The following is a 15,500-nucleotide window of genomic DNA, read 5'->3' as shown; positions in this document are numbered from 1 at the left end:
AACATTTGAACTCTTCCAGCTTTTTACAAATATGTAATCAAACATCTGGTTAGAGCCCTGCCTGGCTGGAAACCCCTCCTCGTTTGCCCAGGCAGGAAAGGGAGCATTAGTGTTCCCCAAGGGCCAGGGCTGTGCTGGGACCCTGTTAGGAGTCTATGCTTCTGTCGTTCCATCCTCTAAGGTCACCCTGGGAGGTGGACACTGTGTCGTCACCTCCTAGACCTGGATGCTGAGACTCAGAGAGGCAAAGCAACTTCGTAGCTACAAAATAATGGAGCTCAGTTTCCAAATCAGCTTTGACTCCGTCCGACCCCCTCACCCCTGCACCACACCATCCAGAACTGCGGTGATAGTTTCTCTGCTCAGCCCTCCACCCGTGAGGCAGCCAGCGAGCTCCTGCCCAGGGCTCCCACTTGCCTGGGTTCCCAGCCTCGTCACGTGCCGTCCTAGCAGTGCTCAGGTCTCTTCCCTGTGGATGGTCCTCTGGCCATGTTTCAGAATCGATTACAGGCACATCCTGTGCGCTGCCAGCCCTCCAGCCTCCATGACTGCTAGGCAGGCAGAGGCCAAACTTCCTCTGTGGAAAACACTCACAGTGTGCCCTCCAAGGAAGTCAGACCACTGTTTTAAGATGAAACTCTTCCTGGTGCAGTGAACCATCAGGTGAGCTGTGGTTCTCTTCACAGGGCAGTATGGGAGTCTGCAGTGACTTTCCTGGGTTTGCACAGGGCTCTGCATTTATTTTTAAAAATTATGACTAAGTAGAGTCTATGAAATGTATGGGCTGTGGAACCTTGACATTAAATTAGCCTCACACTGTCCCCGCTGCCGCTCCTCCCACCGCTGGTCTATGAATAGTAGGCTAAGAAGACAGTGGGGCAAATGAATCAAAAGTGACAACATTTGCCCTGGGGGACAGAAGCTCAGGATTACAAGCAGCTGGCTGAGAGGTTGTGATCTGCACACAAGCCGCAGCATCATTCACCTTCTGCTGGTCTTGTTCTTTTTGGCTACGGTGTTACATTGTTTTCTGCACACCTGAGCAATCTGGTCATGGAGATAATTATTATGATTATGAATGTAATAAGAAATAGTTTTCATTAATTGTTTACTATATTCCAGGCCATGTGTATAGGCTTTGTCATGCTATCCTCACCACGAATGTGCAAATGCCATAGCTTTGTTAAAAACAGCTTTGGTTGAGCTGGGGATTTAGCTCAGTGGTGCTGCCACCTGCCTTGCAAGCACAGGGTCACCAAGTTTGATCCCTGGTACCGAAAAAAGTGGGGGGGGGCTTTGGTTAAAAACTGGTTCTATAATCAGGCAGATGTGGGTGGGTTTCAAACCCTCCCAACTCTCTACGTGCTAGCTGTGTGACCCTGGGAAAGTCACTCATCCTCTCTGAGCCATGTGCAGAAGAACCAAGCAAGTGTTTATTATCTAACTACCTCGTCCCCTGTCATGCAAGATGAACACTAGGGCTCAGAAAGGTTAAGTGCCACGCCCATAGCAGCACAGCTAGTAAGTGTTGTAAGGCAGGGATCTGAGCTAGGTCTGTCTCTCACAACGCCCCTCACTGATATGGCTCAGTGGTTAAGACTACAGCTCCCTGGGCTTGTTCTGGCTTTTCCACTCACTGAGTTTTCTGATCTTAGGCAAATTACTTACCCGCTTTTCAGTGCCTCCATCTTTCCCCTTGAAGAGAAGGTGTGAGCCAGTGTGGTGCCCCATGCCTCTAATTCTAGCAGTCTGGGAGGCCAAGACAGGAGGTTCACACACTTGCATCTCACCTGGGCAGCCCTAGCACCTTAGTGAGACCCTGTATCAAAACAAAACAAAGCAAAAAAATGAAGTTAGGCTGTAACCCAGTGTGAAGAAGACCCTGGGAGAAAACACAGAAAAACGGGTGTGATCAACTTGTTGTGGCTATTAAATGTGATAGTCCAGGCACAGCTCTCAGAACAGTGCCTGAGATATAGAAAGTACTATACGGACGTTTGCTGCTGAACCTGACTTCCTTCGCTTTCCAGCCCTCCGGCCTGCTTGGGTTGCTGGGCAAGGTGAATAATGGTGGCGACCTGGGCAGTCACCCTGAACACTTTTGCTCTCCCTGCTTTTCTAAGCTATCTCTCGGCTCCTAAACCTTCGCAGGATAAATGCTCCCAGCGACGAGGCGACACTACCCCTCCTGACTTGCTTCATCCTAGAGCAGCCACCCTGCCACCCTTCTGACCTTGGCAATTCCTTACTGGGCAGGAAGAGTGGCAAGATGTTTGACAGATCCCTGGATTCTACCCATGAGACACCACCAGCACACCTCCCAGTTGCCATACTAATGTCTCTAGACTTTGTTACACGTCCCTTGGGGTTAAGATCAACCCAAGATGTGAACTACTGGGTCCGGAATATGCTCCCCCATGCACACGCGTATGGCTGATGCTAGGGGCTAGTCTGGGAGCTGGGTGTTTCACCCTCAGTGGTTCATTCCCTCATTGGACTTGCTGGCCACTAAGACCCCTGCTTCTCTTCCACTTAGATGACTGCTGGTGAGACAGTGTAGTGGCCTCAAGCGCATCCTCGGCCCCAGAAATTTCAGGAGCTGAGACTGCGCTGTGGCCCAGCCTATATCCGATTATCAGGACGGTTCTCTCTAAGCACCTCCTTTCTGCAGACCCCAAAGTGGGCCCCACCTTCTATTCTTTAAGGCCTGATTCAGAAGTCACAGGCTTTAAGAAGTCCCCTCTGGCGCTCCATGAAAACTCTTGATCCCCAGCTCTGTTTCCACTGTGCTTTGTTTGCAGCCTACCAGCTGTTTCTCCCAAAAGATTGTTAGCTCTCAGGAAGTAAAAGCTTTCTCAGGGAATCTCACTTCTAGTCATCTGCTAGTGCAATCTTTCCAACTAAACAGTCTTTGACATGAAGTTATTCCCTGACCCTGCTCATAAACCCTCCAGTCGCTTCCTGTGTTCTGGAACATCAACATTCAACAGTTCTCCTTGGCGTTCAGTGCCTTCCACACAGCATCTACTTACCCAGCCAACTAGTCCTTGACATACAAGCTCCATCTAGCTCAGATCATGCTGCTTTTATCCAGGAACAGGTCTGCCTTGGAGCCCACAACAGCTGCCTTTGGAATACCAGCCTCACCCTCAAACCTGGGCCATCTCCTGAAGCACAGCTCAGCTCTTGTTTGGCTGCTTCAGATCCAGTTGGGAATGAGACAGGAGAGAAAACAAGCACTCTTTCCATGGCGGAGACTTTGCTTTGGTCTGAGTGGCAGATGATGGAGTGACTGGCACAGTCTGACCAACCATGTAAGTACTAGATGGGTGTGAGTCCCAGCTTTGCAGACTTCATGGCACTGTGGCTTCTAGAAAATTACTTCTCCTTACTTCCTCAGTTTCCACACCTGTAGCCGAGCAGCAGGGACATCCAGTGCCTGCAGCAGAGGGCAGGTAAAAGAGTGATAAGTATGTGAAAAGTGTTCAAGTGGTAAATAGCCCAGAAGCAATCACAGTTATTAGCTTTTCTCTTCCACTTCCTATTGACCTCCCCTCTGAATTCCTACGGTCCCTACCTGATGGGCCCAGAATTCCTCCCTCCACATATTCACTTGCATGGCTTTGGAACTTAGCTGTGTCTCTCCAAATAGACATGTTAAAACCCCATGGATGCAGGAATTCATTCGTTCAAAGAACAGCCATCACGTGCTCACAAGGAGCACAGGGCTAGGCGCCGTGGGTGGGAAGTGCAGGAAGCTTGGCCCCGATCTCTAGCAATTCGCAGTGTAGTGAGGAAGGTAAGATGTGCACAACAGAGAGCTGTGACTTGGGTAGAAGATGACAGCGTCACTAGGAGAGTGTAAGAGCCGAAGGCCAGGAAGAGCCCCATTTTCCCAAGGGGACTGAGAGACAAGGGAAAGCTGGTCTTACAGCGATGAAGGATGGGAAGAGAAGGCTTTTCAGGAAGAGAGGGGCTTGGGGGGAAAGGGTGACAGTGGAAGGGCAAGAAACCGATGTGGTGTTATGGTTGTGCTTTACATCTTGACATCCATCAAGAGCCTCATTTGCTCATAGACAGGGCTTTTGGAAGTTGATTGGATTATGGGGTGCTACAGCTAAATTGCTGCTAGGAGGTGGGGTCTGGTCGGAAGAGCCTGGTCCCTGTGGGGCATGGCCTGGAAAGATTTATCTCCTGACTCCTCCCCTAAGCCCCTCCTTCCTATCTGCAGTGAGCAGCTCTCTTCCACCACGCCCCCTGCCATGCCACCAGTGCACTACGGACCGTGAGCACTACAAACTGTGAGCCAAAATACCCCTCTCCTTCAACTGTGGGTATCAACTATTTGTTCCCAGCAGTGAGGACAGTGGCTGAGACCTGTAGGGAAAGGAGCCGTCCAGTGTGACCACAGTTTGAAAGGTAGCATTGGAGATGAGATCCGGAGGCCGGCCAGACCTTAAATACACAGCTAAAGAAACTACACCTGATCCCCATGGGTAGACAGCAGCTGAGCCTCGGACAACCTCCCTTCTCCAAAATGCTCTGATTGGTGTGGCTAGAAGGGCAACTCAGCAGGAGTCAGGAAGATCATTTATAAAACCACAGTAATACCCCAGGCGTGACATGGACAAGGTGGGGCTAGGGCAGCAGGTGAGAGGGGCAGGGCGATGGGGGTGGACAGGAGCCTGTGCAGACGTGAAGATGACTTGGGTGCCTGCATCCTCCCTCCTTGACACATTCATTTCTTCACACGGCAACCAGAGGGGGCCTGTGTGCTCTGTATCAGACTGTGTCCCTTCTCTCATCCAAACCCTGCAATGGCTTCTCATCATACCCAGGATTGATTCCAAAGCCATCTCTGCTTCTTACAGCACAGTGTCTGGCCTTCTCTCTTGGCATCAACCTGTCACTGGATGCATTCTTGCTACTCATCTCTGCCGTTCCTTAAGTCTGGGCCTTTTGTGTCTGCGGCTCCCTCTGCCTGGCCTAGCTTGATCCCACCTCTCATGCTGGCCTCTGCTCAGATGAGATCTGCCTCAAAGAAATCGTCCCTGGTGAGAACTGGCAGCAGCAGCATCCTGTCACCTTCTGGCCGCTTTATTTTTTATTTATGGGATTTGTCAATTTCTAACCAGAGTTATAATTTTTTTCCAGGGGAGTCAACTATTTATTGCATTTTATAACTTGGAAAAGGGTCTTAAAGCAAGGCTAGTTGAATTCTACCAGGATGTTTCTTATTTCACATAGGGAATTTCTTTAAAAAATGATGTCAGTATTTGCAGTGCACTAAGCACTTCTTTTAAATACAAGCTATAATAGAATGGCCCTTGTAAATTGAGAGAAAGAAAAGGAATACAAAAAAATCAGTGCAAGCTACTGAGAACCGGGACCCTGGTTTTGTCTGTAAGAGGAAAGAAGCGACCTTTATTGGTCATTTTCAATCTACTGGAACCTTCCAATGGTGTTTTCCTTGAAGAGATAGGGTCATATAAATATTAAACATGGTTTAAGGTGTTTACTCCTTTCCCATATAAGGAAGATGTGAATGGTTTTAAAAACTTGGAAGCTGCAAGCAACAGAGTTAAGATCCAAACTCTTCTTAAGTGTTCTGTGCTGACTCTTGGTTGCCCTGCTAGAATCCAAATTCCTATGGATTTAGTCCCTGCTGTATCCTCAGGATGAATGTGGAATTCAAGGCGAACCCAGCATTTCCAGTCTTCACAAATGGGAAGCCAGTGGACCTAGCCACGGTAGGAAACACCCAAGCAGGAAGGATTCTGAAGAGGAAACCAAGGTGAGCTGTCAACATTTGCATTTGAGATGCTAGTCTGAGACCCCAGGGGATGATCCCGACATAGCTGGCAAAAGGACAGGTATGCAGGGGTGTTGAGCGTCAGGAGTCCACCACAGATAGGTGATTACGTAGCCCTGCCGAAGGGACAGGCATGAGGCACATCCCAAATGAGCAGACAGGAAGGAAGAGGAGTTTTCCTTTTTTTTTTTTTCCTCTTCATACCAGGGATCGAACTTGCCTGGCAGGTGCAGTGCCACTGAGCTACACCCCTGGCAGGAAGGGGGGCTTTCAATAGCTGTCCATTGCTCCTGGGAATAAGCCCCCAATGCCGTCCACATCCTCCATAAGACCCTGCATGATAGAGCCTTTGGTCCATGGCTCTGACCTCACCACCCCAAACCTTTCCCTTGCACTCCAGCCACATGGGTCTCTTTGGGTTTTCTGAAATTGCCAAGCTCCTTCTCACTGTTGCTTTCACAGCTTCCCTTCCTTTTCCTGGAAGCCACCTCTCCAAACGCTGCCACTCCTCACCCAGCTAACACTTGTTTATCTGGCAGATCTCAGCTTAAATATCACTTCCTCAGACTGTCCTTCCTTGGGTTGGCTTCCTTCTCCCTCTGACATGCTTTTACAACACTCTGTAGATAAATGCAAACACATGCACACATGTGCATAGAGCAGGTGGCTGATTATGCAACTATATGATATCTGTTCTCTTAGATCTTAAATAGAAGGGGCCAGTGGGCCAGTGAAAATGCCTGTGTTGCTCACTGTTTTGTCCCCAGCACCTAGCATAGTTGTGGCACATACTAGATGCTCAATAAAATCAGGTTGAATGGATGAACTGAACCAGTAGCAAGAAAAGAAAAAAAAATATATATATATATACAGGAACAGGAAGAAGAGATGGATTTTTCAAATGGAAGCAGGGCTCTGGCACTGTCCCAAGCTGTAGCTGAGTGTGGCGAGCTGCAGAAAGAAAAGCCACAGAGTCCAAGGGGCTCAGTGACTGTGGCTTTAGGAAACCAATTGAAATATTTGGTTAGGAGGAGGGAGAAGAGGTGGTAAAGGCCAAAGGCAATGTGTGAGAGGGTGGGTGGAAGGGAAGTAGAATCAGCTTGTGTGATCCACTCTCTCAAGGGACTGGGTAATAAATAAGTAAAAGGGAAGTCAGAGTTACAGAGAGGAGAGTTTTTGGAATGAAAGGGAATTTCACATTTTCATAAGTCAAAGAAAAAGTAGCCAAAGGGAAAGATGAAATATTCATAAATGAAGACGAGCTCTTTGGTGGGGCAAAGCATTTGAAGAGAAGGGGAAGCTAAGTTAGTGGTTCACATCTATAATCTCAGTGACTAGGGAGGCTGAGACAGGAGGATCTCAAGTTTGAGCCCAGACTAGGCAACTTAATGATTGAGCATAACCCCATCTCAAGATAAAAGATTTGAAAATGGCTGAGGATTTAGCTCAGTGTAAAGATTCTGGGTTCATGCCTCATGCCACACATGAACCACACCATGTCATCCTCTGGACAAATCCCTTTGAGGCGGGTATCAGTCATTCCCACCTGTGGGTGAAGAAAGGTTTGAAACATAAATGAATGGTTCCTAAACACAGGATGGTGCCATGACACAAACAGTATTTGTATTTACCAAAAGAAGAATATGAAGCTTTTAGCTAGGAGTGGTGGCATATGCTCGTAATTCCGGCAGTCTGGGAGGCTGAGGCAAGAAGGCTGCAAGTTCAAGTCCAGTCTGGATAACTCAGTGAGACCCTGTCAGGTGAATGAATGAATAAATGAGTTTGTTTTTTAAAACGATCTTCAAAATAAGTAAATAAATAAAACAAACTTGGAAGCTTCAAAGAATGTGTATCTTCAATATGGCAAAGAGACCTTATTAAATGAAGAGGCAAGCTAAAATTCTGGAAAAACCCAGTCAGCCTCTCTAGGAGTGGATGTGCATCTTGTTTGAAAAGCCGTTGCAGCAGTCAACTTCATAGAGATAGAAAATGGAATGGTGGTTGCCAGGGGTGGAGAAATCAGGGAATGAGTAGTCATTGTCTCCTGGGCACAGAGTTTCAGCTGTACAAGATGAGAAGGATCCAGGAGCCGGCCTGTGAGACGGGTTCTGATGACAAATTTGTTGTTATGTGCATTTTAGCACAAGTGTTCTTTTTTTTTTTTATTACAAGTGTTCTTGAAAGCCACTCCACTGAGTAATAATGAATTTGAACACTCCGATGGAAAAGTAAACAATAAATATCAGTAAGAGTTCACAGATGAAGCCCACAAGTGCTGATTTAAATATGAACCACTCTTCAGTCTCAACGCTTGAAGCCAAGAAAGTCTCTGACCAATTAGATGAAGAATAAGTGCAGCAGTAACACCCTGTGGTGGCTGTGTAGCCTCAGACGCCCTTAAGCACTGTGGGTGGGAGTATACATGAGCGCTGCTTTTTTAGAAGATCAGGCTGGAGCTATCAAAATACAAATGGCATGCCATTTGATCCAACAACTCCACTTTTAGGAATTTCTCCCAGAGAAATACCCACTCAGATGATGTATAAGGGGATTTTATCCCAGCATTTCTTAAAATTTTTTAAAATAGAAGCTACCCAACTAGCCATCAAGAAAACGAGTTTTAAATAATGGTGTGAGCTCACAATGGATTAATACTCAGTCACTGAAAAATCAAAGTTGTTCTCTAATATGAATAGAAAAACAGGAAGTGATAATTGGAAAACAAGTTGCTAAACAGTATTATCATATGATTTTTTTCTAAAATTAAACAACTGCTCCTTTTCTAATTTAAAAGAAAAGACTTGGTGTCTACTTCCAAAGAAAAAGACCCAGGGGTTCTGTGGTGGCCCTAAAAATGGGAAGGAAGGTTTTCACTCTTTACTTACACACCTGGAGTGTGTTTACTTATGGTTTCCTGGGAGCACTTTCTAATCTTGGTAATAAAAGAAATAAACATGGGAAAATGTGGAATGAAATTGAAGAGCTTTCCGAGCCCAGAAATGAACAGCCTGGGAAGGTGTCACAGTGGCACTGACACAGGATAAGTGTCGCAAGTGGACAGGAATGGGGTAAGCGGAACTGAGGATAAAGGGCCTGGCCAGACGGAGGGAGGTGAGCACCTGGGAAGCCAGTTCAGGACACCTGTCAGGGATACCATGAGGAGCTGAGCAGAGAGGAAAAGGCACTGAGTTGATAAAACCAACTCCTCCCAGTTCTACTAAAAATGTTGACCTAAAGAGTGCATTCATTTATTCAAACGTGTTTATTGATCGTCTTCTGTGTGATATAGAACAAACTCAAAGAAACGCTCTTCCTTTCAAACTGCTTTCGGTGTAATGGGTGAGATGTACAAAAATATGACATTAACTAACTGACAAGCACTCCGAAGCAAATTCTGACAGTCCTGGGATGAGAAGGTGGGGAGACTTGTCCAGGCAGGGTCCTCTGAGCAGTTCTGTCTACACCGAAACCTGAGGGAGGGTGGCGGCTGGCTTAATGAGGGGCTGGCGAGGAGGGCAAGGCTTTCAAGGCAGAGACAAGCACGCGAAAACAGTGAGGAGAGGAAAAGCTTGCTGGGAGAAGGAAGGAGAGATAGTGTGACATTCCCCAAAGTGGCACCACCAATCGGCCTCGTGGGCCTCCCTTCAACACCCAGCCCTGCTGAGGACCCAGTGTGCCCTCCTGGAAGGACCTGGTAATCAGGGCTTGCCGCAGCATGCGGTGTTAAACGACTGCACGCTCAACCTAGTACCCCCGAGCCTCCTTCCTGTAGCGTGAAGAAAGTGGGGGAGGGGTAGAGCCCAGTACAGACACACGTTATCCGCCCCGCCCGTCCCGGGCTAGACATAGAAAGCAGCGAACCCTGAAATCGCCACCCATGCGAAGTCGAACACGGCAAGTCACAGGGCGCCCCCTGAACACGACTGAACGCCACACTGAATTGCACAAGCTGCAAGGGAGCGCACCGAGGCTGCCACAGGGCGCTGCGGCTCTGTCAGTCCCTGGCCATGACCAGAGCGGTAAGTAGCAGAACGGCTGGAGGGCAGCGCTCCTTTGATTCAGTTAGGCCTCAGAGACTTTCCAAAAGTCTAAGATGGAGCACACTCTGTGCCTCTTCTCTGGGAGGTCCCCAGGGGAAGGCTGATCCCAGGGACAACCCTGTGCAGGGCAGGGACTGGGGAGACAGATGAGGCAGTTAGGGTGCCCAGGACCTGGGTGGAAGGGAGTGGCCAGCCCGGTATTCCAGAGGGAAGGAAGAGCACAAATGAAAGACACTGAGCTAAAAGGATACAATGTTTTCAGGAAATAATGAGCAGGCCAGTGTGCTCGGAGGGTCAGGGAGTGGCTGAGGATGGGGCTGAAAGTTAGGCAGAGCATCAAGGAGGCCCAGGAGTAGCTCTGGGATTTCTGCAGGTGTTGTGTGGCAGGAGGGTCCCATGGCATCTTGGGAGGAGACCAGAGCTGCGTGCAGGACAGACAGGAGGCAGACAGGGCAGGAATCTTCTTTGGGACCCTCTGCCTCTCCCCAAACCCTTCCCACCCCCAGCTTGGCCTCTGACATCGGTGGGTTTAATTAACAGGGGAAAAGGAAAACATTCGTCACATTCATCTCGGCTCTTCCTCCAGAGCAGAGCCGACCCAGAGGCACTTGCACCCTGCTGTTTTCTCTAGGAGTGCAGAGGCTGGCAGGGGAGGATGTGTCCTCCTGCTCACCCAAGAACCCCTACCTAGGAGATGCCAGGAGCTTTTAGCTCAGAGCAAGCTGAGACCTGGCTTCAAACTCCTTTAAGAGGGAGCACAGAAAAAAAAGAGGGAGTACAGAGAAAGCACAGCCGTCACCTGCCCAGGAGAGCACCAGCTCACGGCTGGGTGACTTCCTAAGTCATGCTTTCTCCTTTACTCAATATTTCATTATAGCTGGGAAAGCCTCTAACGCTCAGGAGTTATTTTCCTGGCTCAACAGTGGACCTTGGGAACGGGCCCAGAGTTCCAAAGTGATTAATATCCTGTGCTGTTCAGTGTCAAAGCACCTGGCTGGCTAAGCTGTTGGAGAGGCAGGCGTGGCAGTGTGATGGCAGGCAAGTCCCTGGAGTCACCTGCGTGAGGGATCGCACAAGGGAAGTCAATGAAATTGAATAGGGGCTCTGGACACAAACCTCCTGGGGGCCGTTAACTTTCAGGAAACGTTCTGAGTCGTTCTGCAGAGCTCTGGCCGTCCAGGGATTCCTCGGGTTCACCATCTTTCAGCTCTAGATGTAACCCCAGCCACGACTGTCGCCTATCAATTGCTCTGTTTATCTGATTGTCCGCCTGTTTTGGAAACACTCTCCTAGACTCCTGTGTGACTCATAGGTTAAGGAGCGTGAGTAATTCCTCTGGAACTCACTTGGAACAGGAGGGAACCCTTCCCATTTGATTTCCGGTCCTAAAAAAAGACAAGATAGTTCACAGAGGAGGCTGGTTTTCCTATTCAACAGTTAGGGTGGCCTAGCCCTGCTTGGAAAATTGCCTTTGGCGCTGAAGCATTTAGAAATTGGAATTCCTCTATCTTTTATTCAGAATTATAAAATGACACCAGGGTATCATTTTGTTGTGATTTAGTTTTGCTGCTGAAGCCATCATTTACATTACGGAGGAAGCCCAGGCAATATCTCTTCAGGAGCTTACAAAGGAGGAATGAACCACTGGATTTCTCCTTTCTTATTTGATTGCTGGTGGGTGACGGCAACCTGTCCTTGTACTCTTCCTCAGCTGTGAGGAGAACTCCTGGCTGGCCTTCACCCCCAATGGGTGTGGCTCCCTTTACAGCCAGAACTCTGCTGTGTTCTCTTCCTGTAACAGAAATGGCGAGAGAGTGGCTCCATCTCCTTGTTTCTAAACTCCTTTCGGAGAGGACGAGGCCCTCCAGGCCCTCACTAGAATTCAGGTACCCGACAGCTTTTCAGCAGGGCCAGAATGAAGGAAATACCATGGCAAAAGGAGGAAATGGAAACCAACCCAAACCTGCTGGTGTTTAGTTGGCAAAAATCTCTTTGCTCTTTTTTGCCTCAGCAGCTGTGTGACATCAGGCAAGTTCATTAACCTCTCTGTCCTTATCTGTGAAATAGATACTAACACAGCCCGATAAGGTTACTGATCATTAAAGCACAGATGTGAATATTCATAATTTGTGCACACAATTGCATTCAGTGAGCCTTATTGTGAATGTTGTTCTGATAACACCCATGAGCAACGGCCAAGACCCTCTCCTGAAGACAAGGCTGCTGACAGCTACAGAATGTTCCTCTCACCCTTTGGACCGGAAGAAGAGTATCAGTCCAGAGTAGGTGGACTTTCTACCAGCACAACACTGAAACAGAAAGGCAAATGGACAGGTTTCTTCATTGTCCAACCTTTCCTCCAGGCACAGCTGCAAAGATCACCACTATCTACTCCACATTCCTACGAAGTGCAGACTGCATTAGGCCTTCTCCACTTGAATCCCTCCAAGGCTTCCAAAGCATTTGGCTTGGAGTTGGGCTTCCTGGCTCCTCCTCCCGTCCTGGCTCCCCAATCCCCACCAGCTCATTCAGCTCTGACCACCCATGAGGCCTTCGTGGGCAGCCCCCTCTCATCCCACCTCCTACGTCCACTGCTCGTCTTGGGCCTCAGCTTACCGTCATCTCCTCAGAGAGGCCCTTCCTGGAGGGCTCTGCCATTATCCTCCACACAGCTCCCCCGTGTATTTAGTTCATTCTGCTCAGCGTAAGTTAGGCGAAATGCTTGCTTGTGGCTCTTTCCACCTTACTGGACTGTGAGCTCCAGGAAGGCAAAGTGGACACTGGGGCTGGCTTAGGAAGTGCTCAGTGGACACCGCACAGTAAGTAGCGGGGGGCAGATCTATGGAAACAGGAAGAGGAAGGGAGCAAGGTGAGGATGGAAGAAGGGAAGGAGGGAGAGAGGAAGGAAGGATTGATTCAGGGTCAGGGAATGAGAAGCACATTCAGGCAGACGGCATGAGGTCGCAGCCGATGTAGACAAAGAGAAGGTTCCAAAGCAGAGACCAGACTGGCAATGGTATACGATGCCTGAGGACACACAGCCAGCAGGTTGCCGAGACCTCTTAGCACAGTCCGCCAATTAAAATTAATGAATTGATGTGCTAAGGTCATGGCAAGGATGACAGGCAAAACTGAAAAGATCATGGAGTTTCCCCTTCTGCTTGCCACTGGTGGTGTTCCTCAGAGACTGTGCCCGGGAGGAAAGAGTCAAACGCCAGCACTATAGAGCTGCAGGGCCCTGGTCTGTCCTGCGAAGACACTGGGAAGTCTCTTGCCAGCCTTGATCACACACTCCCTGCTTAAGAAGTGTTCCTCCTCTTTCCTTCCCACCGTCACTCACTTTTGTGCCCTCCCATTCTGAGCAGAAATTCAGCAGGACGACATTGGCAGCAGCAGAAACCCTTGGAAAGCCCATTTAAGACAGGTGGCTGAGCCCCCTCCCAGAGTTTCTGACTCTGAACCTGGAGGGGAACAGTTTGCATTTCTGAGTTCCCATGTTCTCCTAGTTCCAGGGCCACACTTTGAGACCCACTGGAACTGCCCATCAGAGAGAGGGGAATGGAGGACAGGGGATCAGGAGGCCTACTGAGCCTGGTTTTGGAAGGTGCCTTGGACACACTCCGTCTCGTCTCCCTGGCCTTCAAGTCACCTCCAAATCTAAGCCATTGTCTGATGACTTTCCTCCCATCCCTGCTCAGATGTTGGCCATTCCCCACTCCCACAATACCAAATGCATCTCTTTATTATGATAACGATGTTCCTGTACCCTGAATTCGATCATTGACCCATGTTCCCTACTCGACTAGGACTTTGCTTATTGACTTATATTCTCCACTGACCAGGGACGCTTTGACCATTGGATTGTGTCATCTTTCTCAGCATCTCGTTTAAGACTTAAATGTTTATTGACTGCCAGACTAACTGATTGGATAAATGAAAGTGTTTAATGAGTATTAAAATATGTGGTGGCAGGAAAAGCAACCAAAACTGATACTCTGTGTAGACACTGTGAACTGGGGCCGCATGCTTTCTTATCTGACAAAGATGCATTCAGCTCTCTGCTCTACACTAGCCACGTAAATCACTCAATCATTCTGAGCTTCCCTCTCATAGTTAGTAAAATAAAGACAACAATCTCTGTGTGTATGTGAGGATTAAATGAAATAGTAAGTATACAACGGTGCTTGGTACATAGAAAATCTTAAAGTTACACTTTTTGATAAAATAAAGCAATTATTTATTCATTTTTGCATTACTAGGGATTGAGCTCAGTGCCTTCCATAGTCAAGGCAAGCATTCTGCCACTGAGCTACGTCCCCATTCTGAAAAATGGAAATTGGGCTTGGTAAAAGTAACACTGACAATAAAAGCTATTTATAATGCTTGCTTAATATTTATATCCCATGACGAAGCAGCAGAATACTATTACTGTTTTGCAACTTACTTAATACATGTCGAATTACCTTCAGTCATTATTTTCCCAGTGCTAAACTTTGTGTTGCTCTAAATCCATTCAACTGGTGTCTGGAATGTCATTTGCCTTTTAAAAATTCTTATCCCAGGAAATGGGTAGGATTTCACAATGAAGGACTTCAGAACGAGTAACCCAAGGCCACAGACACAGACAACTTTCTATGAGAAATGTGGCCAAAAGACAGTTTGTAAGAGAAAAAGATAATAGCACCTCTCTGTTGAACAATGCATTTATGAAAACTAAATGTGTCTGGATATGTTGGCACATGCCTATAACCCCAGCTGCCTGGGGAGCTGACACAGGTTTGAGCCTTGCCTGGTCAACTTAGGGAGATCCTGTCTCAAAGTAAAAAAAAATAAGAGGTCATTTCTCCCTGGGCTGAATCCAGGTACTACACAAGACAGAGTGTTTCCATTGATGTTAGTGACAGTTATTAGATTGGAAATCATTTTAAGGCAAAGTACTAGGAATTCTTAGATCTGGAGCCCTACATTTTTAAAAAATCTATATTTTGTGAAGGAAATATTCAAATACACTTCTCATTCATTTTAATGTATAATTTATGAATAATTCCTTTACCAATAGATCCCCAAATGTATCCTCTTGAGTACTTAAAATCTCTCATAATAAAATTGAAACTGTTTTAAAGGGTGGATATATTTTAACTGGGCTACACTCCCCAGAGAGGAAGGACACTGTTAGTAAGTCAAGTTCTAATGACCGGGCAAGACAAAGCAAGCAGGACTTGGTCATTGCTGAACTGGTCTCACAAACAGGAGTGCACAGGAAATGGAATGACAGCAAATTTCAAAGCACAGTAAATGCTCATTAATGGCAAACATGGAAGTTACACTTCTGCTTCAGATTTGCTGAACCAGAAAGAAAAAAACAAACACAAGGGCTTTGGGGTCTTCCTCTGCACAAAGCAATCTAAGCAACATGTTGTTCTGTGGGGCTCTATGAGAAGCAAGTTTGACTGCTTGTATTCAACAGGCTTTTGTCTTCCGATTTGTTCTCAAGATGAGCCTGTCGTGTGCACTCTGACCAGTGAGTGTGCTCAAGTGTGCATCGAGGATCATCCTTCAAACAGACTTGGAGAGGGGCACTCTGAAGGGAAAAGACACACACACACACACACACACACACACACACACACACACACACACACACCTCT

The 15,500-nt window shown here is 47.6% G+C and overlaps 2 long non-coding RNA genes across 2 annotated transcripts in view; both read right to left on the bottom strand.

Moving 5' to 3' along the window:
- Positions 1 to 735: 735 nt before the first annotated feature.
- On the bottom strand, positions 736 to 7,559 carry LOC117286311. Its single transcript, XR_004517420.1, has 4 exons — positions 7,444 to 7,559; positions 3,033 to 3,439; positions 1,669 to 1,819; positions 736 to 1,047 (listed from the first exon to the last, which is right to left on the bottom strand). It is a non-coding gene; the product is annotated as an uncharacterized LOC117286311 (long non-coding RNA).
- Positions 7,560 to 10,980: 3,421 nt separating this feature from the next.
- The window catches only part of LOC117286312, a 5,751-nt gene continuing 1,231 nt past the window's right edge, over positions 10,981 to 15,500 (bottom strand). The window contains exons 2-3 of the long non-coding RNA XR_004517421.1: positions 12,469 to 12,691; positions 10,981 to 11,237 (exon numbers count right to left, since the gene is read on the bottom strand). This is a non-coding gene — a long non-coding RNA (uncharacterized LOC117286312). The remainder of the gene's footprint in view (positions 11,238 to 12,468; positions 12,692 to 15,500) is intronic.

Source organism: Fukomys damarensis, unplaced genomic scaffold (assembly GCF_012274545.1).
Source record: "Fukomys damarensis isolate Sample0158 unplaced genomic scaffold, DMR_v1.0_HiC HiC_scaffold_16, whole genome shotgun sequence".
Taxonomy (NCBI): Eukaryota; Metazoa; Chordata; class Mammalia; order Rodentia; family Bathyergidae; genus Fukomys; species Fukomys damarensis.
Note: the sequence above shows the minus strand (reverse complement) of the source record. Positions and strands in the feature narration are given on the sequence as shown.